We start from the raw sequence: 25174 nt of genomic DNA, 5'->3' as shown, positions 1-25174 counted from the left end.
TTAAAAGAACATAGTTGCTTGGTCGGGCTTATAGAATTCCCCAGAATGTTTGAGCAAGTGGATTGTGTGCTTAGGAACACTTACTGGAGGAACTCAATTGCTGCGTTTTTGTTCACTAGTAGGATCTTAGAGAAGATGTTGGACCTCAATGTCAACATACATTGCCAATCTATCTGGGCTGTTGGTAGCTGTGTCTCAGATTTAATGCTAGTTATTGGCCAAAGATTCGTCCTTGATCTCACGCCATTCAATACTACATTATATGGATTGGGTAGTGGGTGGTACAGCAATGTATGACCTTGAATATGTGGATGATGCTGTGATATATGCAGAGTCAATGGATGTCCTTGTCAGTTTGCAGGAGAGGACACACAACATCGAAGAGAAGAAGGGCCATATTCATCTCCACCTATTAGGAGATGGACTTTCCACCTTGGTAACCCTGTGATATTTCCTGCAGTGTGACAGTATGTGATCGTACTGTATGTAGGGGTGTGGGCACCATGGACAGAGACAGGAAATTACAATAAACTGAATAAGAGAGCTGGCTTTGTCCCAGGGCCCAGTGGACACTATCAAGGAGGTGGCTGACAGAAGGCAAAAATAAGACATCCATCTTTTGTTGATACCATTTTTAGTTTAGTAATGTTTAATTTTGTAGTGTTTTGTAAACTTTATACTGCAGTCGTTGAGACAGGTTAACTTACCTTGCAGCAGAGGTTACACGAAGCCTTTGCCACATTGTCCGACTCATCCACATTTCTTCCATCCAAATTTGACCACTTGTGAAAATCATCTTACAGCTGCTACTACTGTGAGCTATTCAAGAAATGAATGCTAGACTTGGGGGGTATTCTGCAAATGTGCTTCAAGCAACCCCATGCTCAAGATACAGCTCAACAAAACCTAAATTCCCCAACCAGAACTGAATGGTGGTTTTCAGCAAACTGTGAAGTTTGGTTCTCGTTTTTGTTCTCAGTGCTCGTTCATATACAGGAGACTGTTTGATGTCATATTCCTCTACTTCTGCTCAAAAATGTAGCCATTTATTTGTTATTGGCTACAAAAGGAGATTATGGCTGCCAAGTGTCACCTCCAATACAGCGAGGAAGCATTGCCGACAGAATACGCCTGAGCATTACAAATTTCCCCACTGAGGGACGAATAAAGGCATATCTTAATGTAACAAGCAAGTTAACACTGATTTACAATACTAGCTACACATTTCATTTATCAATGCTCAACATTGCTCAACTTCAACATTTGAACACTTATCTATTTAAAATAAATAAATTGGGGCAACAGAAACCTTTTTTCATCTTAGAAATATGTCTTCTTGTTTTCAAATGCTGTACAGAGCCTATCCCAGAGCCTATCCCAGCTCTCTTCGTGCAGGAGACGGGCTACACCCTGGACAGATCTAACAGGTCTATTCATGTGCGGTGTGACAAACTCATGAGAGCTCATTGAGGATGTGGTGTATGCTCTGTGGTACAATATGTGACAACTTATGTAATACTAATATTAACTAATACTAATACTACTTGCTACTCACTTTACCATCTCTCTAATTGGATTTTGTTGTCTATATTGCGGTTTATAGACATGATGGTTATATTGATGATGATTACGAGTTGCTTTAATTTAGATTTAATGTCAGGCCGTGCCTTTTGTACCTGGGCCCTCAGTGGGCACTGAAGTGACTCAGTCCACATGCCACCACTATCAAGTCACAGTTAAATGGACCAGCCATCACCAAAGGCCAGACCTCGGTCTGGATCCGGACCCAGTGATGGCTCTTTACAGACTGGTGACCAATGAGAGTAAATGGAAATTTAATAACATGTAATCATGTTTGCCATTCATTTTCTCTGTCACCTATTCTTCGAACCATGGCTTGCTGAAAAGTAAGAACAGAGCATTGATTGCCAACCCGCTGTACTCAAATGCTCTGAAACTGTAGAGCCAAGCATGACAATTCTATGAGAGTCATAGCACAGGTTTCCTCCCACATTCCAAAAACATGCATGTTAGGTTAATTGTTGACTCCAAATTGTCCATAGGTATGAATGTGAGTGTGAATGGTTGTTTGTCTTTATCTTCCCTGCGATTGGCTGGCGACCAGTCCAGGGTGCACAACACATCTCGCCCAAAGACAGCTCCAGCATAGCCGCGACCCTAGTGAGGGTTTGGATGGCAATGGACGGATGGATAATTAATCTGAGAGCCAGTGGCACCTGTCCCCACACTTCTTTGGTTTAATCCACATCATGTGGTGGATGTTTCATCACATTTGGTGGTTTGAGTGTCACCATGTATGTGTGCTGACTTGATGAGGATCTAATAAGCGCTGAGCATTAGTATTTTTTTTTCCCTTTCCACTGTCTGTGGCACCCCCTGGAGAATTGCCCATGTGGCCCGTAGCTAGAACCGCAACTGAATACATTTGCAAATATCTATGAAAGCGCTAAAGTCCACAATAGAAATAACTAAATAATATCTACAGCCAAAATGGCAACACTGTACTGTGTAAGATATACTTTTTATTGTTATACTTTTTAGTGGTAATAGTAATAATAAAAATAATAACACACTCGCCTCCCCACAGTGCAGTCCAGGTCCTCCACGCAGGCCCTCAGCAGTACAGATCCCACCCGCCGGAGACCATCTGTCTCAACCTGAAGTGCAAAGATGGACCCATGGGCCAAGTCAGTCCAAGGGCAGCCTGACAAAACACCAACAGGCCCCAGAAAGGGCAGGCAAGCCAGACCAAAGCGCCCTAAGGTCAGGCCACCCTGAGTGAGGCACCGGGCCTCGCCCAGCGGACAGGTGTGACAGGGCTCACCTGCCCAGCTCCCCTAAACCCGAAGTGCAGTTAAAATTAAGTGGCGACTGAGTCTGAGGCATGCCAGGGCTAGAGGAGCTGCAGTGAGCAGCCCCTTGGCGCCACCAACTTTGAACCACCTCCCCAAAGTATGTGTTAGTGTATGTATGCAGCAAGGCAGCAAGAATAGGGAACCCACATGCCCACCACCCAACCTCACCTCAAACAGCCTGTGACCTCAAGCAGAAATTCTCTCAATTGCTTTATGATCTAACAGAAGATTTTTGGAAAGGGCTGTTACGGTCCATGAGGCAGGTGTCTAGGGGGACAGGGACATGCAACACAAACTGACGGAAGATGATGGGCGATTTTATTCTATAAACAAAACTATGTCTGGCACTTGGCAACAGACTGAACACAACCTCAAAAGGCCAACCCGGCAAGAGTCCATCAAATAAAAGGATGAACGTAAGCAAAGCTCGGAAGGTGCGGCGTGACGATGCCTGGCTGGCCAATCTGGACCTGCAAACAAATTGCAAACAAGGGACTGGGGCGCACTCGCATGGCACGCAACAAGGGCGATTTATTAGGTTCAATTTATTTTTTGATTTCCAAATCATAAAAATGTTCTTCTCTGTGATGTTTAACTCAGTTGTGTTTAACTGAGTTATGTTTGACTTGTTTCTATGTTCTATTTTCTAAGTTTCTATGTTTTTCCTACGTATTTCTTTTTGGAGTGTGTGAAGTTTCTCAAAGTAAAGTGTTGATTGCTTAAAAACAAAACCAGACCACTAGATCTAAACCTCTGTTTTACATACTATAGAAACAGTATTTGGGAAAAGTACATTTCTTTTCCCCACCTTAATTCACTCATATTTTAGGATTACTCCACTAACCTCTTTAGCGGAAGCAGGCTGCCTGATTGCCATGCAGCAGATCATTCTGCCAATTAGTTCAACACAAAGTGACTTTCACGACCCAGCAGGCACATTACGTAGGCAGCTAAGTGGGAATTACTTAACCTGCTTGTATCTCTCTTCAGCAGCAAAGTCGTTGGCAGGCACGCTCTGATGGATTGGCTGCCGTGCACATGCATGATCTCAAAACTTGGAAGAAAAAAGACAACACTCTTAGTTTTGGTATTGCACATGCATATCTTGCTTTGTTTCCCTTCTGCATCTAAACCAGCAGTGAGCACAGAAAGCACATCCTATTAGTGATACACGAGAGGGGTAGATAACCTTCCAGTACCTGAGGGATGTGCCTTGCTCCAGGGCGTCTTGAGATAATGCATGGCTCACTAGTAACTCGTCAATCAATAGTTTCTTACCAGGAAAAGTTCATGTTTGATGCACAAACATGTTTTTTTTCACCTTTTGGCCCAGTTTTTCCTGCATTTGTTTATCTCAGTATGCTGGGCTGAGCGGAGAGCAGCCAATGCATAGGGTATAATCTGGCAACTGGAGAATGCTGTTGCCACTCTTAAGAAGACCAGAAGGTAAATAACAGTAGGTGTGCCCAGGTGGCTCCGCCTCAGTGACGCCACATTTCACTGCAACAAACACACAGAAGAACGACAGAAACAGAACATGACAATCTGGGTGCTGGGAGCCAAGGTTTCAGGTTTATCAGAGTTTAATAGTAAAAAGTTACAGCTCATCCAGACCTTCATGTCATTGAAACACGTCTGGAGTTTGGACAGCTGAATAGTTTGGTTCAGTTTTGTTGAGTTGTGTGTCGCCTGCATAGGAAGTCTGGAGTGTTTCTAATCATATTAGAAAACATTACATTACAGATCCTAGCACAGAACTCTGTGGGATGCCATGGCTGACCTTCATGTTCAAAGAAGAAGGTGACTTCTCTGCATGTTTTGGTTGTTTCCTGAACTTTTTTTTTTGCTGTGACACTTTTGCTGGACTATCTTAGTAAAACTGTTTTCCGAAATTCATATTTGCATGATCAGTTGTAGTTCTGAAGTATACGAGATGTCACAAGATCAGAACATGACCACATATTAGCTGCAGCACTGCATAAGCCACAGGGTTCAAAAAAGTTGAGGAAATGAGTTGAAAAAAAAGTAGCAGCTTTTACACAGGAAATTACGATACATTTTTGGACTGCATTCTTTTTATTCACACACTGGGGCTCCAGTAGTTGGGTCTACCTAGTTATAGTTACCTAGTAGTTATCATACTTACTTCATCGCAGTCAGTCCGTGGCCCATACCGCGTTACACAGTGGTCTCTGCCAGCCAGTCACATGGCAATTATAAACAAACAACCATTCGTACCTATGGACAATTCCGAGTCACCAATTAACTTAACATGCATGTTTTTGGAATTTGGGAGGAAAGCGGAGTACCCATGCACGCGGAGAACATGCAAACTCTACACAGAGATGCCCAAGCAGAGATTCAAACCCAGATGTTTCTGATCGCTTGCCTCTGTGGCCTACATGCTAACCACTCGGCCAGTAAGTCATATAAATGCAAGGATTCCAAATGACATGTCTGGCCTCTCATGTATCTGAGTAGCCCTGCACTAGGTAATTAACTGTACAATGTTAATTGCCTGTAATTGTTCCCATTGTCAGTTAAGAAAATAGATTTCCTACTGCTTATCGGGTTGAGGGACATTTCTTAATTTTTAATTTCCAAGCACAAAATGATGAGATGACTGTCTGTTTCTTGCGCACAAGAGAGCAGACTCTGAATAGTACTTAATATGTTTAATTAATTGAACATAATCGCTCACAGACACACACATGCTTTGACATGGTCATGGTTCATTCATTTAGACACAGATGATTAGAAATTGTAATTCAGAAGCTGCTGAGAGAGAGATTAGACAATGAAATTAGAAATGAGGAAAAAAATGGCCAATAAGAAATTCATTTTTTTCATGCTAATCTTGTCACACAAAGCCTAGTCCAGGCACGTGCATGTGCTATATCATTTCATACTTTACATAAATTAGCTTTGTTTAATTGGACATTGCAGTGTTGAACATCGAAATTTGTTCTGCCCAACATATTTGGTAGTTGTTTCTTACAAGAAATGAACATGAGAAGAAAGTGCATTGCCTGGAGTGTTATTTCAAATTTGATATGGGTGCCAGCGTTCAACACCAGTTTCTCAAGCCACCTGGGAACCGCATTAACTGATTTTACATGGAACATAACTTCTGGTATTTGCCATATATTTAATTAATATATTTAAGTAGAACATAGATTTAACTTCCAAACATCAGGGGACATACACAAAAAAAGTAATGATATTACAAAAAATGAAAAATATGACAAGATATACGTAAATACATTATAAATATTAAGTTACTTTTCAATCAGCGTGTAGTTTGTGTTGGAAGTTATCTAATAAAACAAGCAAATGTGATGTAGCCTGAGTGGTCCACATTTATGTCAGGCAGTATTCACGTGACCAGGACTGGGTAGGCAGAGCAGCTTTTTTTTTGTCAAACCTCTCAGGAAAAAAAACACTGTACAAAACAAATGAATCCCAAAACTCAATCTGTTCAAGAGATCAGATGACAATAGCCTGACTCAATATGCTTTTGAGTGACAGTGATGATGTGGTTCTACCATCCAGTCTTTGTTTTGGGAGCGGTAAGAGCCAACAATTCAGTCTTCCACAAGTAAGTGGATGAACGTGCCAAAAATGTCTTCAATGCAATTACGGAAAGTTTTGTATAATTCCTTTTAACTTGAAACCATCTCCCTGCAGACAGCACGCAAGGGATTTGGGATATGAACGTCCATCCAATGCCAGGAGCCAGGTACTTGTTATAAATGAGTATCTGTTACTGATTTTTTGCCAGATACCGGTACGAAACGAGTACATTTCATCGTTATCAGTATTCGTGTTGACAGAAAATTCTCATTATGTATCCACTCCTCACGGCCTGTGATTGGCCAGTCACACACTGTGACCGCCTCTCCTGAGACGGGCTCTGCAAGCGGCCGTGGTAAGTTAAAAACGGCCAATTATATTTAGTCACTGGTCACTAGGCGTCAGAAATAAAACAAAAAATGACTTGACATTACCTTCACATTATGACATGATAGAGGAAGAAATAAAATCCTCCTATTGCATGAGGGAATTTTATGTTTTTGGCTTTTTCCTATGACCTTCTTCCCCACTGAAACCCTTTTTTTGAACTGCACTTTTGGTGGAATTTTGCCCCATCAACAAACATTAACACCTATTTATTTCCCTTTTCTCATTACAACACAAGAAAAGGAGCTAGCTGTCATTGGGATACACCTATTTCGACAAAATAACCCTCTAACAATGTTGCATCATTTGATATACGTACATGCTGTGATCATGAATTAACACGTACACCTTTTGCCGTGACAGGATTTGTCCTTTTGGTACAAGATACATTATGTGATGTTAAATGACCAAAGGGCTGTCCACACACACACACACACACACCTGCTAGACCTATCTTTAGAACTAATGTTTACAGAGCTGTAATCCGTCCGTAGGTCCCATGGGGTGGCTCAAAGTGACAGGTGGGACCACAAGAGGGAGTAATGCAATGCAACTGTCACATCCTGCTTCTTTGGTGCACATACTCACCTGCTGTACAGTTAATCTCATATGCACTCACTGTGCTTCAATTTAAATGCAATAAGAGGATTGTGAACTCCACGGTGCATCAGGATGAAAAAGACCTACACAGAGAAGGGACTGTCGAATATAACATGCTAAAGGCGATAACTAATTTATTTCATTAATTATGTTACAGTTTTTTAGCATAATTAATGCATTCGGACCAGAGCAAGCACGCCTCGGGTCCGACGGGTCTGTGGTCATAACACAGTGGAGCACAGTGGAGTGCTCACAGTTATCACAGTGTCAGCCTGACACTGTTTTAGAACTTCATTCTGACCTGAACACACACTGCAGTACAATTCCAACACTATATACTTTATGTATCTCCATCCCACACGTCTAGACTTCTTCGTTTCTTTCAAATTTTCAGTACAAGAACGCGAGATGCATTCAGAAACAGTCCGGACATCAAAAAAAAGGGCTTAATAACGTGCATGCATGTGTGTAAATAAACAGGGAGATAAAGGAAAACATGAATTGGATATTCTTATCACTCACTTCCTAAATCCTAAGCAGTTTAATGAGATCCAAGTGTTGCTACACTAAAGCGCACGGCTTCTTTAGTGGCAGCACGGCTGCCCACAATGACAGGCTACAAAACTTCACCTTGCTCTGGATCGCTGGAGGGGACAACCCAGAGGATTCATATGTTTCTCCTAAAAGACAACGTACCGTGCATGTAGCATCGGTGGTCAAAACACCCCTATGGTGGTGGAGGTGGTGAGGGGATAGTGGGGATGGAAAAAAAAAAAAAAAACGCAGAAGTGTCAGAATGGCACGGCATTTCTAATGAAGGTGAAGGCAAAGTGGTGTTCAAGACCTACTGTAAATGATGATGATGATGATGTCTGTGTTGGCTGAGAGATGAGAAAGAGTAGATGAGCTAGTTGGGAATGGTGGCGGCAGGGACTAGGCTATTTCTGAGACTGGTGATGTACATTAGGGGAGTGAATCTGCTCCCATCACTAACCTTGGTAATGGTAATGGCAATGGTAATGGTAATGGTAATGGTTTTATTTCATTTGAACATGCATCAGATTACAATTGAGTGCATCACATAATCAGTTCACAGTTCCACATGTCCAAAAGGAGTAGGAAGAAGCAAATCTTATTAAATCCTACCCCTCCATCTGGTACTTTTACAATCAGTAACTGTTACATTTGTTCACTTCCTGCTTTCCATAATACAGTTTAAGGTTTATTTTATTATTTTTTTAATAATGCACCTTGTACCGAAGTATAAGGTGATATGACAATCCAATGACATAATGGGTACCATAGTAAGTGTCAATATAGTGATATATATAGCACATTATGACTGGTTCAAGACTCTTCATCCTTGTATTTAGCAAACATCGACTGTATTGTTTCTTGAATTGGCTCATCGTTGTGCATTGTTTGAGGTCCTTACTCAATCCATTCCATAGTTTGATTCCACATACTGAAATGCTATGGCTTTTTAACATAGTCCTAGCATAGAAGTGTTTCAAATTTAGTTCTTCCCTGAGATCATATTTCTCCTCTCTTGTAGAGAAGTATTGGATGACTTTTAAGTAACCTTGGCTCATACTGATGATTTTCTCTCATTTAGAGTATGCCTTTATCTATAACCATTTTCAACATACAATCATTTCAAATACTAATATAAAAACTGAATATTTTCTTTTCAATAGTCTTGCTCCTAAATGGTTCATTCAGATGTACAGTTTGCTACATTTAAGTATGCTGAAATGACATTGACCTTAAACTATGTGATGTCCATGAACACAATCCCTCATTGCTCATAATAACATAGTTTACAGTGGGATTCAAATGTTCTACTACTATTCAAGAGACCAGTATTAGACAAATAGATTTTTAGTCTTATGTGCTCGCTTTTAGCTTGATTGGCATAGTCACTTCATTTGGAGTTCTTAATGAATACAAATATGTATCATCATTTATTTTTCTATTCATCAAATCCAGTAGAAATGGGCATATTTCAGACATTGTTGTTAATGGTGATTAATCATGATTAATGCGTTAATAATCTGATTACAATTTTTATACATTTGACAGCCCTAGTTTTATATTTTTGTTTGTGTTTGATGGCTGGAAGCATTTAATATACACTTAGTAATACTAAATAGTGGTCGACAGATCGATTCAAATAGCGCTAATATCGATCCCAACATTGGTATCAATATTGATCGTCACCAATGTTGATCGGACGTTCTCCAACCACAGCGGTTTCATTCCAGATGAAGTATCCTGAAGTGATTTTATGTTGTTTCCGAATATTTTATAGTATTTTATATTGACTTTTAATCTCTGCCCAAATTCTTTCCTCAATTTTAACATAATAATAATGTGAAAGTCAAATCATTTTCAGCTTAAATATCAGTATCGATATCGGCAATACTGCCACTGTATTTATTTGGTATCTGATTGATACTAAATCTAGAGGAATCACACACCACTAATACAAAACCCAAGCGTTGGTATTTTACATACACAGCAGAATCAATTGAATTGTATGCTTTTAGGTAACGGATTAAAACAACAACAACCATATAAAGTATGAACAATAATGTACTTACCGTTTTTAACAGGCAAGAAGTAGTAGTAAAGTAAAACTAAACTTTTGGCGTTGTTCCCGTTTGGATCATAATTTATCCTTCAACCTCTGTGTAATTGCATAAGTCCTTCAGACACCAGGGAGAACAGCAGCAGGTTCTGCTACTAGGCATTCATATGAATAAACAAACATATCTGCTCTAAAGTTTGTGTAGTGCTCGTGTTTTCCTTTCAAGTTCCCATAGTTATTATTATTATTATTAATGTGTTTTGAGTATTGCACCAAGAACATTTTCTGCTACTGTTAGTGCGTTCCATAGTGTTTGTTATATTTTTCCTTTCTATTAATAGCGTGGCTTTGCCCTTTGTACTTCCATTTGTACCTTTTGTGTTTTTTTTTACTGGCTTGCACTTTTTGTTAAACTGTTAAATCACACTTTGCCTGACTCACTGCTTTGGTGAAAACTCCCAGATTCCAGATTTCACATTTACTTGTGGTCCCTTGAATTTTTCAAATAGTATAGGAGGTAGACACTCAAAAGGAGACAAAAAAACATTTTTTTTCCTAAACTGCAGTCAGTTCTGCTACCACAGGGCTACACGGACAAGGGATTTACCATGATGCATGAAGCTCCTCTACACTCGCCCTCATTTATCATCGTACCGCCCTGTTTCTCTGCATAAAGTTGTCCTTGTTTGCACCTCCTTTTTAACGTGCAAAAAAAAAAAAAAAAGACACAAAAACGCTGCGGGTGCAAAATTACAGTTGTAACCCCCACCCCAGTATTGAGTGCATTCTTTGCAAATGATATCCAGTTTGCAAGTTTTAGGTTTTACATATACAAAATATTTGCTTGATATCAGCTGAACTTGTCTCAACTGTCCAACTGTCCATCATTAAGCATAAAGACAGTATTGTAACGTCGACCCGGACAGTTTAAGGATGACGAGAAGGTGGTCATCAGTCTCTTTATTGCAAAACCAAAACAGGTTAATATTGGGGAAACTATGCCAAAACAACATCAGCAAACTAACTGTCCTCCCTGCCATCCTACAGCAGAAGCTACAGTATATTATACGTATTGTATCATATTGTTTGCTCAGTAGTAGATAAAATAGTGGACACAACAGATCCCAAAGCTGATGACACAGTTTCATTGTCTGAAATCAGAATTTCTGACAACAATAAATCATTCAGCCCTACTGTCATATGCATTTCAGAAGGACAGGACATGGAAAGTTTCCAAATGGGCCCTCGTGCTGGTCCAATCTGAAATCTATGTGCAGACAAGGGGCTTGACGTGAAAGAATTGGACCTGGCAGATGAGCGGGGAGTCTGCAATGTGTACAACCTTGTGTGCCAAATGTTGCTCGCTAATATGAGACCCACAGCAAGTCTTTAAACCATCTGCTCTGAGCCCTGACCATCTAAATGCCAGGCCAACCCTGTTAAAATGTTGGCTGAAGGCTACTTTTTCTGTTTCTTTCATCCTCTAACTGTCTCTAATTCCCCAGCAAGCAGATTTCCCCTTCCCTCTCTCCTTGTATGTTTCTCTACTCAACCATCGTCTTTCCTACTGTATCCAGCCAGCCTGTCCAACTGTGACGCTGCCCTCACTCTCTTAATGTCTTTCTACCCCTAAGGTGGAACTACTACTTGTGATAAAATGAAGCATGACAGCCCGGATCTGTTTGGCATCTGCTAAACAGTGAACTGTATTGAAGGCATTTTTATTCCGGTCTCTGATGAAATATGGAAAGAAAAGTCCAAGCCGTTAGGGAGAAATATGAGGACTAGTTCAAGATTACATTTCATCCCAATCTGAAATACATAATGAGGAATTAAACACGTTAATGTCAAAACGATTGCTTCAATGGCAGAATAGTTGCAGTCAGAGGTTTACTCACGATGTGAATGACTTATCTTTACCTTGTTCTCTTTTGTTGAAGTATTACAATCCTTTTCCCAGGGTGGAATATTTATATAACGTCAATTATTTTTAAAAACAATACTTGATTTACACAAGGGTATTTATACAAGGTAATATAGGGTAAATAAATATCTATATTCACCTAACTCATTTCATAAGTGGTGCTGAAGGCTCCAAGATGTCTTTCAATTTGACAAGACCAATCTCTACTGACCTTTTGTTATTGATCATGATTTACAGCTGGTATTTTCTCTATGAATAGCAAAACATATTTGTTTGACAGCAATCATTCGACTGAGCAGTTTTCCACTGGAATGTGCAAGTAACTTGGTGAAGAAGCACAGATTTAAATTGGGAAAGTATTTGGAGCCCATCCATTCATTTTCTTTGCCATTTATCCTCATTGGGGGTGCGGGGGCATGATGGGGGCTATCCTAGCTGACGACTAGGATTTGGGCGACGAGGCTGACTAGTTGCTAGCCAACCAGTTCATACCTATGGACAACACATGTTTTTGGAATGTGGGAGGAAGAAGAAAAAGGAGATTCCAAGATCATCAGTTAAAACAATGTGTGCAAGAATAATATATTTGGCCGAAGTCTGAAAGAAGACCCAAAGTGTTACCCTTTACGTAGGGTTCATGAACATAGCAAGCTAATATAACACTAACAGTAACACTATATCTATACATGTGTTGACATTTTAAAGTAAAACGTCAAAATGTTAAAATGTGTAATTGTAATTTAATGCCTCTTCTGTCTATTTTCTACTGACAATGGCTGTCCTTCCAGTAGTTTCCCGTCAGGCACCATTGCACAGTTATAATTGCCTAACGTGGTAGCCTACTGGGTCAAGGGGTGAAATTCGTGCCTAACTAGCACAAACACTTTTGCCAAAGAGGATGGCAAAAAGAAAGAAAGAAGATGACGACATTTCAACACGAACAGACTGAAGAATTTGCCTTCATGGAGAGAGCATATTTGGCGGTGTGTCTAATATGCAGCAATACAATTCCTAGAGCTAATAGTGTGCCTGGTGCTAAGCTGATTTGTTGCACTATTTAACAAGTGATTTCCTGACAATTTCATCCAAATCCATTCCGAACTTTCCAAGTTCACAGAGTTTGAAGGACATGTTAGCACAATGGGACATGGGATAGTGTTGCAGAAGACAATCTGTGATATTTTGTCATACCATATTAGGTGTTCCAATACTTCTTTGAACATCCAAACCCACCGGATCTTTTTTACCACACCATTCCCCCCTTTTGAAGTGGTTTCCACCATGTGTCAACAACCAACATACGTAGGGTGCCCATCCTGACTACCGTTATCCAGCCGCCTCTACAATGGTAACGCAGAGTGACCGTAAATAAGTAACTTGAATCAGATTACCTGTTTTGAAATAGTAACGCGTTAGATTACTTGTTACTGGGAAAAAGGGTATGCAAGAGTAACGCATTACCGACTCTTGTTTGGGTCTGGTCACCCCAAACATAAAAGTAGTGGACTTCTGGTGTGGAATTGAAAAGTAAAATGCAATGCATGTATGACAGCAGATTTGTCACTTGCCAATTTGCACGCCTCCATTTGTATGAGATAAGCCAAGCAGAGTACAGTAAGTATCTCCTCATCCAAACACATCCATGTGACACTCAAGCTGTTGCTGGAAGAGTGAACTGGAACTAGAGTGAATTCACTGTGGTACCAAAACTGTAACATTAAATGGATTTTGTTGGACAGAAGCATAGTTATACAAACATTATCAGGACTTTACCAGGTGCAAGGACATATCCTGGGTTAATCAGAACCTGTTGACATAAAAAAGCCATTGGAGAAACTTGTTTTGGAGGCAGAGGGGCTCAAGGCATAAGCAAATAGTCATAACACAGGATAGGTTGTTCTGCTGGGAAATCAGTCTGACCTTGATGAGCACATTAGCAGAAAATACTCAAATCAACTGACCTAATGCTAAAATATAAGAATCACACAAGCTTGCCAGCATAACTCCGTGCATGGAGCCCACAAGCTGACTGGACTTCGGCGTGAGGAACGGAAGACCATTCACAGATGGTGAATTTGCCAAAACATTTGTGCTTGATGTGGAGAATTAACTTTTTGAGGACTTTTCAGATCCAGACAAGATAATCAAACGAATAAAAGGCATGTCTCCGTCAGCAAGAACTGTTCGCAATCGTACATCGTGATGGCAAGTCAAGTCAAGCTTAACTTTGTTTGCTTCCTTTGGTCCTGGAATAAAAGAGCCTAACTCCAAATTAAACACAAGTCCAGACAGAAACTTGTTTTTCTTTTGGAAAACCCAACTGGTTTTCAAATTAAAACTGGTTTTAAAATTACTAGGGCTATTAAAAACTTGGGCTGAACTCATAACTCCAGACTTTGAGCTTAAAATCAACAATGAAAGTACGACTGTTTCATTGAGTAAATCATTTGGCGATACCGTCACCATTTATTAAGAACCCGATGGACATGGGAACAAGAAAAATTTGAACAGCACTACGACGGGAATTGCTGTAACCAGGGAATCACAATAAATTCTCTATCATAAATACCGATTTGCCGCCGTTGTAGACAAGTATTTGTTATGGATCATGCATTTTTATAAGTACAACCATGAAATGAATACAGTTTTTCATTATCCGTTATTTCGGGATGACGTAAAATCATCATGGTATAGTCACTCTTCACATTCTATGATTGGCCAGTCACTCGCTGGCGGAGGCACGTGTTTGTATTGTGTCTGCGTATAAGGTTGTACAATGGCATACGGAGCGCTTGCGCTAGTAGGTTTTTAAACATTCGGTATATAAATCTACAACTCTCATACAACTTTTCTTTGTTCACATCGGCAACTCTCGCGTTGACACAGCAGTATAAGATGCACTCGTAGCTAACTAGCTATGTTATCAGATGGATACTGAAGCATTACAGGAAAGACTTTTTCTTCATTTGTATGCATGGTAACTCTTCTCCAAAGAGAAAATGATAATCCTCATGAGAGGTTTCCACCTCTGTGGAAGCCTGCATCCAGCCTTTGCTTATGGCGGGGTCACCAAAACACAGTATAGCCACTCTCATTTGTTATCAATTCAGTTGTGTTACACATTAATGTAAAGAAAGAATACAATTGTAAATGTAATGTATATTATTGTCATGGCAACATGCAGACTTTGATGCAGTTAGTGCCAACTCCAGGTTAGACACACACACATATGACAACAAGTCTATAATTTACAATATGCTACAATTGATGAAATGTTTGGGTTACTTCACAGGACCTCCTGGCTGTGTGAGGATGCAATCTACTATGTATAGGCCTACCCTTTATTTAGGTAACTAAGATTCAACTAGAAGGTTATACCGCTTGGTTTTCCACTGTAAAAAAAAGTTAATTTTCAATTCCTACATCAGCATAAAACTAAGTCAACAACATACATAATCTTTCAGTCCAAGTCAAAGTTACATAATCCCCTAGATAAAACACAAAGGGCCAGTAAGGTGTGTATCTTCCTATAAAAAATGTAAAGCAATGTTAATAAACCGCACAGGGAGTAGAATGGCTCACATTCATCAAACAGCTTTTCTCATTAAGTATTAAAGGCAGGCCAATAGTAACCGAGGAACAAATCGATCGACGGAGCCACGGATCTTTAACCTAGATTGTTAGCAGCTGGTTGACAGAGTGGGTGCAAAAACACAAACACGAGGAACGTGCACAGGCCCATGTACTCATGAAGGGGATACAAATTATAAAAAACGAAGAGAATGCTGTAATCAAAGGAAGATCAACACAAATGTCTAACGATATAGGGACCGAGCACAACCTAACACACAAATTATGTGTATATTGGGACACATTTTAATTCAATACAATTCCTATGTTTCTGTTGTGGAACTGCAGTTGTGTTATTTTTTGGTCATAGTATTTATGGCGGCATAACCACTTTGGTTACACAACTATGAAAATGATGCCAATACTCTTCAAAATGAAGACAAGGCGGTAGTGTATGTATATGTATATACTGTGTGAGTGTATATGTATATACACACACAGTATATACACACATGTATGTATATACTGTATGTAGAGATTGGTGTGAAAATGTGTTTGCTCCCTATTTTTCTGCATGTTTGTCAGACTTCAGATCATCAGACAAATTTAAATATTAGTCAATGACAATCCAAGTGAACACAAAATGCAGTTAAGAGAGAAAAGAGAAAATAATTCTAAAAGGACACAGCCCTGTGAGAAAAAGTCATCTTCCTCCCTGTTAAAGCATAACTTAACTGAGATCTATCAGTCTGGCAAAGGTTACAAAGCCATTTCTAAAGCTTTGGGATTCCCCCAAACCACAGACCTGGTCATTATCCTCAAATGGCTCAAACATGGAAGTGTCGTGAACTTTCCCAGGAGTGGCCGCCCAACCAAAATTACCCCAACATCACATCCGAAAAACTGCAGGCCTCACTTGGTCAGTGTCCATGAATTCACAATAAGAAAGACATTGGGCTTAACAAAAACAACATTATAGGGGAACTTTTATGCTAATTTTCCTTCCCTTTGTATTAAGTTGTAGACTCCTAAAGAGCAGCTACACACGGTATCCAGCACATAAAGCTTTCTAATTCTTCCAGAATCTGCACCTATTCAGCTATATTTTTGGATATTGTGTTCCCCCGAGAAAACGGTCTGTTTTAATGTAATCTAATGTTTTTTTCTCTTGTTTTTGGCAATCCAGTTCTTTTAGATCAGGGGTCTCAAACTCAATTTACTTGGGGGCCACTGGAGCTTGGGTCTGGGTGAGACTGGGCCACATCAGATCCCCCCCCCCAAAAAAAATGCATTTATTAAAAACAAAAAAAATAAATAAAAAACGTCACTTTGGTTCCAATTTCCTACAAGAAAAGCTCTGATAAAACATTCCACTGTTCTCAAATGAAAAATAAATAAACAAATCAACAATAAAGAAAATAAATTAATCAGTGATAAATAAATTAATATAATAATAATAATAAAACAGCAAATAATAAAAACTTAAGAAACCACATATAGTTGGTGGGTAGACAAATTATTTTTTTCAAATTAAAATTAACAAAGCATTATTAGAGCCCTGTAGACATGACAAAACACGAATGATATTCAACTATACATTTTTACCACCTCCATCAACTCCAACATCTACTCCACCCTCACCAACTGCTTAACTGACATCAAAACTTGGATGGAACAAAATTTTCTTAAACTTAATAGTGACAAATCAGATATTATTATCATTGGTCCCAAAAACCTCACAACACCCACCCATAACTTCTGTCTTCAATTTGACAGCACCACCATCACTCCATCCCCGCTCATCCGCAACCTTGGTATCCTCCTGGACCCCACCCTTTCATTTGAACCCCACATCAAACAGTTAACCCGTACTGCATTTTTCCATCTTAAGAACATAGCCCGACTCCGTCCATCACTTACATTCTCTGCCGCTGAATCCCTGATCCATGCATTCATCATAACCAGAATGGACTACTGCAACAGTATTCTCTACGGTACACCTTCCAAAACCCTCAACAAACTACAATATATTCAGAACTTCGCTGCCCGCCTCCTCACCTCAACATTAGATCTTCACAATCACTGGAGCATTTTAAATGCTTATTGGAAGCTCACTTGTATGGTCTGGCTTTTAACACAGGTTAACCTGGGCATTGTATGCTTTTATTGGTATTATTTTTTTTATTATTCATTAATAGTTTTACTGTTTTTATTTGTGTCATTATTCTGTGCACTGTTTTTACTTTTACTTTTAGCTGTACGACTGACTATTACGCATGTGTTTTGTGTTCTATTAGCTGCTGCACAGCACTTTGGGCGGTTAACTGTTGTAAATATTACATAATTTTAAATAATTCATCATCGGTAACGTCTAATGTGGCCACTGATTGTGGCGGGAAAAGCTATTAGCAACCCTGCTCCCTGTGTGCACACTCTATAATGCTACACAGACACGCGCTTTTGCTCCATGACTTACACAAAATAAACACAGTTGGGACATTGATCATTTGTTATTTACTGCTTGCTTTTGAAGAAAGAAACAATGAAGAAAAACAAAATGAGGACTTTGGAGTGTTCTAGTGAAATTCCTGACCTGAATCCTATTGAGATCTGTGGCATGACCTTAAAAAGGCGGTTCATGTTGGAAAACTCTACAATGTGGCTGAATTACAACAATTCTGCAAAGATGAGTAGGGCAGTTGTTCCACAAAGCACAGTAAGAAACTCACAAGTGTTTGCTTGCCGTTTTTGCTGCTGAGGGTGGCCCAACAAATTATTAGGTTTGGGGTTAAACACTTGTTTACACAGGGCCATGTAGGTTTGGAATATTTTTCTCTCTTAGTAATAAAAAGTTTCATTTAAAAACATTGTACATTGTATGTTCAGTTGTGTTAAATTTGATGATCTGAAACAATTAAGTCTGACAAACATGCAAAATAAAAAGAAATCAGGAAAGGACAGATACTCTTTCCACTACTGTACACACCCACACACACGAGCGTAACGACCTACCAGATGAACTTTATTTACCATGATGGTTTACAGCAGAGAACGAGGATGAGATACTTCACCCAAGTCAGGGAAAGCTGGTCTGCGAGATCAACAGGTGGACTGGTCATGATCTTTGGCTAGCAACCGAAATGGCAAGATCACTAATACAAGCAGCCAAAATGAGTGTCCTCAGTGCCCTCTCATGTGGACTCCTTTGACCAGTCTATGTGCCAAAGTAGCAAGAAAGGCACTGAGGGCGTGCATGTGATTTTGGAGCTCTAGACTTTCTGTCAAACAAACTCTACGGACACTTAGGTTTATTTTCAGGTTGCAAGACAGTCTTAAGCATTATGTACATCTTTGTACCTTGTCCGAATGGCCAATGTGTGTCTTTTGTAGTGCATTTTATGGTGTCATGTTTGCATAAAATGTAAATTTTGGGGATTTGTGTCGTGTCATACCTAATTAATTTGTCCTCCAGGCATGGTCAGCACAAGTACGTTCTCTACTAAAAAAGATAATCATACATCAGTTTTGACCTCGATTTAGAGAGAGAGGGAGAAGCACTGTCATCAGAGGAGGAGCCAGATGAGGTGGCTCAGGCACTTGGTCAGGACGCCTCCTCTTTAACAGCCTTTAGCACGTTTAAGTTCTGTTACTGTTCTGAAAGCAACAGAACTAACTATGCAGTGTAGTGGTCTTATTATTAACAAGTCGTGGTAGTGCTTTGGCTGGCAGACCAGAATCAACACTTCTCCTGCTTCTTATTATAAGCAGTACTTCATGTAGATTTTTAAGTGTATATATATTTATACTGTTTATTCTGTATATTTTGTATTTTCATTTTTTAATAGATGTGTCTGCACCTACTTCACCAAAACAAATTCCTAAATGTGTTTAATCATACCTGGCAATAAACAATTTCTGATTCTGAAGTAAGGTCGACCCTGCTGAGTCCCTGTGACAGGTGGTAGTGGCCCACCAATAAAAACCTTCACAGAGCTCGAACCTTTAAACATCCTTCACAGAGCTCGATTAAGTCCTTCAAACTCAATACACTCCTGATCAAAATTTTAAGACGAGTTGAAACATTGCTAGACATTTGAAATTTAGAATTTTGCACTGTTGAATCTTGGTTGGTTCAAAGTGGAGCTTCAAAATGCAAAAAGAAGAAAAGTGTTTATTCTAAAAAAAAAATTGATGAATCTATTTATTGCTAACAACCATTAAACTGAAATAGGCTTTTCATCAGCTGATCAAAAGTTTAAGAGCGTAACTAATTTTAATAAAATGGTCAAACAAGAACTAATTAATGAACTCTTCTTAATCACCTCAAAAATTGGTTTGAATCCAGTGTTTCCAAAAAGCTAGTGGTGATGTTGCTCCAGGTGATGAAGATGGCTTCAAAGAGGGCATCCACTCTCTGATGTCTATTTTTGTGAACGTCCCTTGCCATCCATCCTCCAATGTTCTCAGTTGAATTTACATAATGGGGATCACGCACCATGATGAGTGAGGTTATTCCTTGAAAGTTCTTAACAAGGCTTGCATTTTGAACTGCAGTGTTGTCCATTTGAAAAACGCAGTCATTGCCACACAGGCGAGGGCCTTCAGACATAGATATTCCCCATAACATTTCCACATACGCATTTGTTATTTGATGCCCCTGCACAACCTGAAGCTCCATTCCTCTATTGAAGGAAAAAGGCACCCCAGATCATGATGGTGCCCACTCTACTGTGCCATGTGGCAAAATCTCATGGATCTCAATGCCATGTTGGAAGCCATCAGGACAAGGTACAATCAGAGAATAGGAAATTCTTCCAGCTTTCAATGTCCCACATTTGGTGCAAATTTTCATGTAATAAATTACTTACTCTTTTTTTTTTGTCTCACTCCCATTTCTTCCTTTTGCATTTTGATGCTATACTAAGAACGTCCTCAAGCCCCAACTGTGCAAAATGTAAATTGTTGCAATTTTTCAACTGGTCTTGACATTTTTATCAGGAGTATATAAATGGCCCCGTTGAGAAGTATGATGCATTTAACAGATTTCCTGCTTGATCCAAGACTCACAACTCTGTCAGTCATGACAGAGTTGACAGTGTACCTAGAGTTCACCATTGTCTGTAACTGTGCACCCATCTAAATATCTGTATCTGTACTCAGAGTGGGCGGGGCATAAACCGGAACATCCGTAGATTATTTTAAGTCTGACATGGACTGATGAGACGCTGCTATATTTATTATTATTATTATTATGCTACATGTATGTGTACTGTGTACACATATGTGTACTTTCAAAGTAAGTGATCTGTAAGACTTATTATTTAATTAATACGGCAGTGTTTGATGCTGCGCCTGTTCAGGTGTACCTAATAATGTGGCCAGTCAATGCGGCAGTCAAACAGTTAATGTTAATGTTGACGTCCTACAAGCCTGCATAAAACAAGCCCGCGTACTAAATAAAGTGGAGGCAGTATGACCAGTGCAACACGAGTTGTTTTTAACTTGCCAGATCATCGCTGATCTCTTCCTTGAACATCGCTTGTCCACCAGTCCGTCACAGGGGAGGCGGTCGCTGTGTGTGACTGGTCAATCACAGAGCGTGAAGAGTGAATACATAATGAGCATTTTCTTTAAACTTGAATACGAATAATGACTAAATGTGCTCGTTTCATAATCATATCTGGCAAAAAAGCATTATCTGTAACCCATACTTGTTTATAACAAATACCAGGCTCATCCCTTTCGTACGTGCTTTTTCAATATTTTATGGCAGCGTGACCCATAGTGCGAGTATGAGACACATTCATTTGCTGACCTTATAGCTTTCTATCTTAAATGATAGGTAGGTTTGGCAGGTAAACTTCAGGTAAAAACAGGCAGAATCATGTTTGATAGTTTGATAGACGTTTGACAAGTTATGATTTTAAAGCACCAAAGCACCTCTGGGCTCTTACTTTTGCTAAAGATTTGAAACTTGTTGAAAAGGAGCAATTATTTCTCATGGGGAACCAGTTGTCACAATCTGCATCGTTGCCTGTGTGACAGTTTCGTTTTTCACTTTCAGCCTTAGTTCCTGCTTTCATGCTCTTATTTTGTATTATTTCCCGCGTTGGTCTGTCCTCTTTTCCGTCACTGTTACTTTCTCTCCTACGCGCACCTGTTAGTAATTCGTTGATTGTTGTATTTAGTTCAGTTGGGTGTGTCTTCCTTTGGTTGGTGCATTGAGCCTTTGATGTGCTGTATGCCAGTGATTTGCCTTATTGGAAATAAAGCATCCTGGGGTCCCATCGCAACGCTGAAATGCCGCACCGTGACACCAGTACTGTTCTGTCTTTATACAGTTCTCTGAGGCAGTCTGTTAACTTCCAGTATTATGCAGACAAGATGCAACGTTATTTATCAATGAAATGAATACAACTAATCAGCTATTCAAGCATGTCTTGAAGATGTCAAATATTGGATGATATGATGGATGCTTTAAGGCCTGCTCCATCTGTGCCTGGGATAAATCCTATTATCAACCACTCTCTGGACTCCTGCTGCCCTTGTTAATCGCCAGTTACATTCATTTTTTCCTCAATTGCTGTCCTCTGACTTTCTAAATCATAATCAAGGATGGATGGTATCCCAAATGTGTTCCTTCCTTGGCACGCCTCTGTTCCATACCATACATGTACTTTCACTTTCATACCACGCCCCTAAAACATACACAGGAGATCTCTGCATATTTGTGATTTAGTATAAAAAACTGTGCTATTCCTTTTTTTAATAGTAGATGGCCTTATATTAGGTAATATGTGTGCAGGCTTGCATATCATTCCATACTTGGGAGGATGAAATGAATAACCATGGCGCATATTTGTATGCATTCTTCATGCAGAATGATCTGTGGTTCTGTCATACAACATTGCTTATTTGAGAGAAACTCAGTAGAGCACAAAATAATAAATTACACCCCGCATTGGAAGATTGTCTACAATGCCAGTTGATGCATATTCCACCATACAAAATGTATGATTACTATTATTCACTTGTAGACTATTTCAAATTTGGCTCACATAACTTTCAGTGTGAATGCAACCAAGGTGGCATCTATATTAGGGATGAGCGAGGACACCACTATTCCTATCTGTATCTGTTCACCCATTAAAATGATCTGTATTTGTATATATAGTCAGGGTGGGCGTCAGAATTTTCTGAAATTACATTGTTTTAACATGGATTGATGATATGTTGCTGTATTTATTATTATTCAGCTATATATGTACTGTGTATGTGTGTAAGTGATCTGTCAGACTGATTAGTTTTTAGTATTAACTCTTCTGCAAGTGACTCTGAGCCTATACTCACCACTTACGGATCCCTAAATTTTGCACACGTTTCTGCAAGTAGACAGCACACACTTGGGTCCGCTACATACAGAAACACAATACAGACAGACTTGCTGACTGCAGGGGTGACCACTCTGTGTGACTGGCCAATCACAGTGTGAAGAGTAAACAGTAAATACATTACCAAATTAGTTATTTAAAATAAACTTTATTCCCAACAACTACAGAGCCGTATACAAACAGTTCTGTACCGAATCTGTAAAAATGCATTATCCATAACAGATACTCATTCTAAACGAGTATCCGGCTCATCCTTAATATACATCAAACCCATCCTGGCTGATGCTCTGTATATTCCACACATACCATACAGAATAAGTGTGATAATAATGGTTGCGTGTCCTACACACCAACCAGGAACAGCAGTCACGGTATGTGGACTGAAATAGAAGTGGGAGCCTGTACGTACTTCATAACAGAGTTTATTTATCTTATAACACAGTCCAGACCATGACTGATGGTGACCAAAGTGAGATCCAGGGAAGTACTTTCATAAATTATGACCGAGTTGGATGTTGTGTATATTCCTCAAATATATGCACATATTGCTCAAAATTGTTAAAAGGGAATCTATGATGCTTTTACCACTTTTCTGACCTATAAATGTAGTTAGCATGTCATGTTCTTCAGTTAAACAATGCCAAAGTTTCAGATAATGACGTTTGGAAACATTTGGAAGTGAGCCCTGAAAGAAGTTTGGATGGCTCAAAACGCTTCTAAAGGTGTGGTAAAACTGCCTTGTGATGCCACAGAGGGGCAGACTTCCTTATATGGTTCATAGTAAGGAAGCACTTTGGGCATGTGGCCAATCACAGCGGAGTGGGCATGCCCGGTGGTGGGGCGTGGGCTTTTGTAAATAAAAACAGGAAGCACAAATCTCTTTCCTGTGCGGGTTATTGTGTGTAGCTGCTCTAATAAAGTATTCTGTCTGTCTATAGGAGACCACAACTCAATACAAAGGGTCAAAAAATGAGCATAATAGTTCCCCTTTAACTCATCCCTGCAGGTGAGAGTGGGTTCCTTTTGTGGTCCGGTCTTCAGTGACCCAATATGGTTCTTGGCACATTAAATTTTGGTGGGGATGGAGCCTGTGGGTGTGGTTCTAGGTTCACTTCTACTGACAGGATAGGGTTTGGAATGAGTATCCTTGACATTCATTCATTGATTTTCTACCGCTTATCCTCACAAGGGTCGCGGGGGTGCTGGAGCCTATCCCAACTGTCTTTGGGCGAGAGGCGGGGTACACCCTGGACTGGTGGCCAGCCAATCACAGGGCACATAGATACAAACAACAATTCCCACTCACATTCATACCTATGGACAATTTGGAGTGGCCAATTAACCTAGCATGTTTTTGGAATGTGGGAGGAAACTGGCGCCCCCGGAGAAAACCCACGCATGCACAGGGAGAACATGCAAACTGTCCAAAGGTGACAGGTGGCAAACTGCCGAGGGTGGAATTGAACTCAGGTCTCCTAGGTGTGAGGCCTGCGCGCTAACCACTTGTCCGTGCGGCCTATCCTTGACATAGGCTTATTCTAAAATGGGGAAAGGCAATGAGCCGGTATGAGCATATTAATCGTTCCTGTGTAGCTGTCCTCTGTGGACAAGGGGGTAATGTCCCTGTCTCTCCTGGGAGGGCAAAGGTCTTGACTGTAGATTGTGTGTACACACCAAAGGAGTCCTAGTGAGACTGACCAGCGAGTGTGCTGATTCAGTGGTTGAGGCAAAAAGCAGGAAAGCAGTGCCCTTCTCAAACTATCCACATTTGGGTAGAAGTCTGCTGATCTCAACACCTGCCTACTGAGGTGTTCAGGGCAGGCCTCAGGCCAGACCTAGGACACGCTGGAGGACAGTGTCTCACAGTTGGTTTGGGAATGCCTCAGGATACCCCTTGTGGGGCCGGAGGAGGGAATAAAAAGACTGTGACCAGAACCTGGACAGCAGAAGAAATGTTATGCACCACCTCGTGGGACACGTCATTGGTTCCTGGTGGTTACATTAAACTCAGCATCAGGCTAATCCAGGCATCTTGCTTGGCCACCAGCATTCCAGCTCTACATCAGGCAGAACCAAGGAGATAAGTGATGGTGCTTTTTTTGTCCTGGCTTAGTTTTCACTTCTAAAATGTTGATGCGGTGGGGGGGCATTTTTCTGTCAGGTATTTACACTGTCATGGTCTCTTGATCCCTTTGAACACGGTCATCAACATCACTTCCAGACAGTGGATGCCCACTTCACCACCTGGTGCAACATCCTCACT

This window comes from Doryrhamphus excisus, chromosome 23 (assembly GCF_030265055.1).
Source record: "Doryrhamphus excisus isolate RoL2022-K1 chromosome 23, RoL_Dexc_1.0, whole genome shotgun sequence".
NCBI classification, from domain to species: domain Eukaryota; kingdom Metazoa; phylum Chordata; class Actinopteri; order Syngnathiformes; family Syngnathidae; genus Doryrhamphus; species Doryrhamphus excisus.
The sequence above is the reverse complement of the archived record's forward strand: the minus strand, read 5'-3'. Positions refer to the sequence as shown.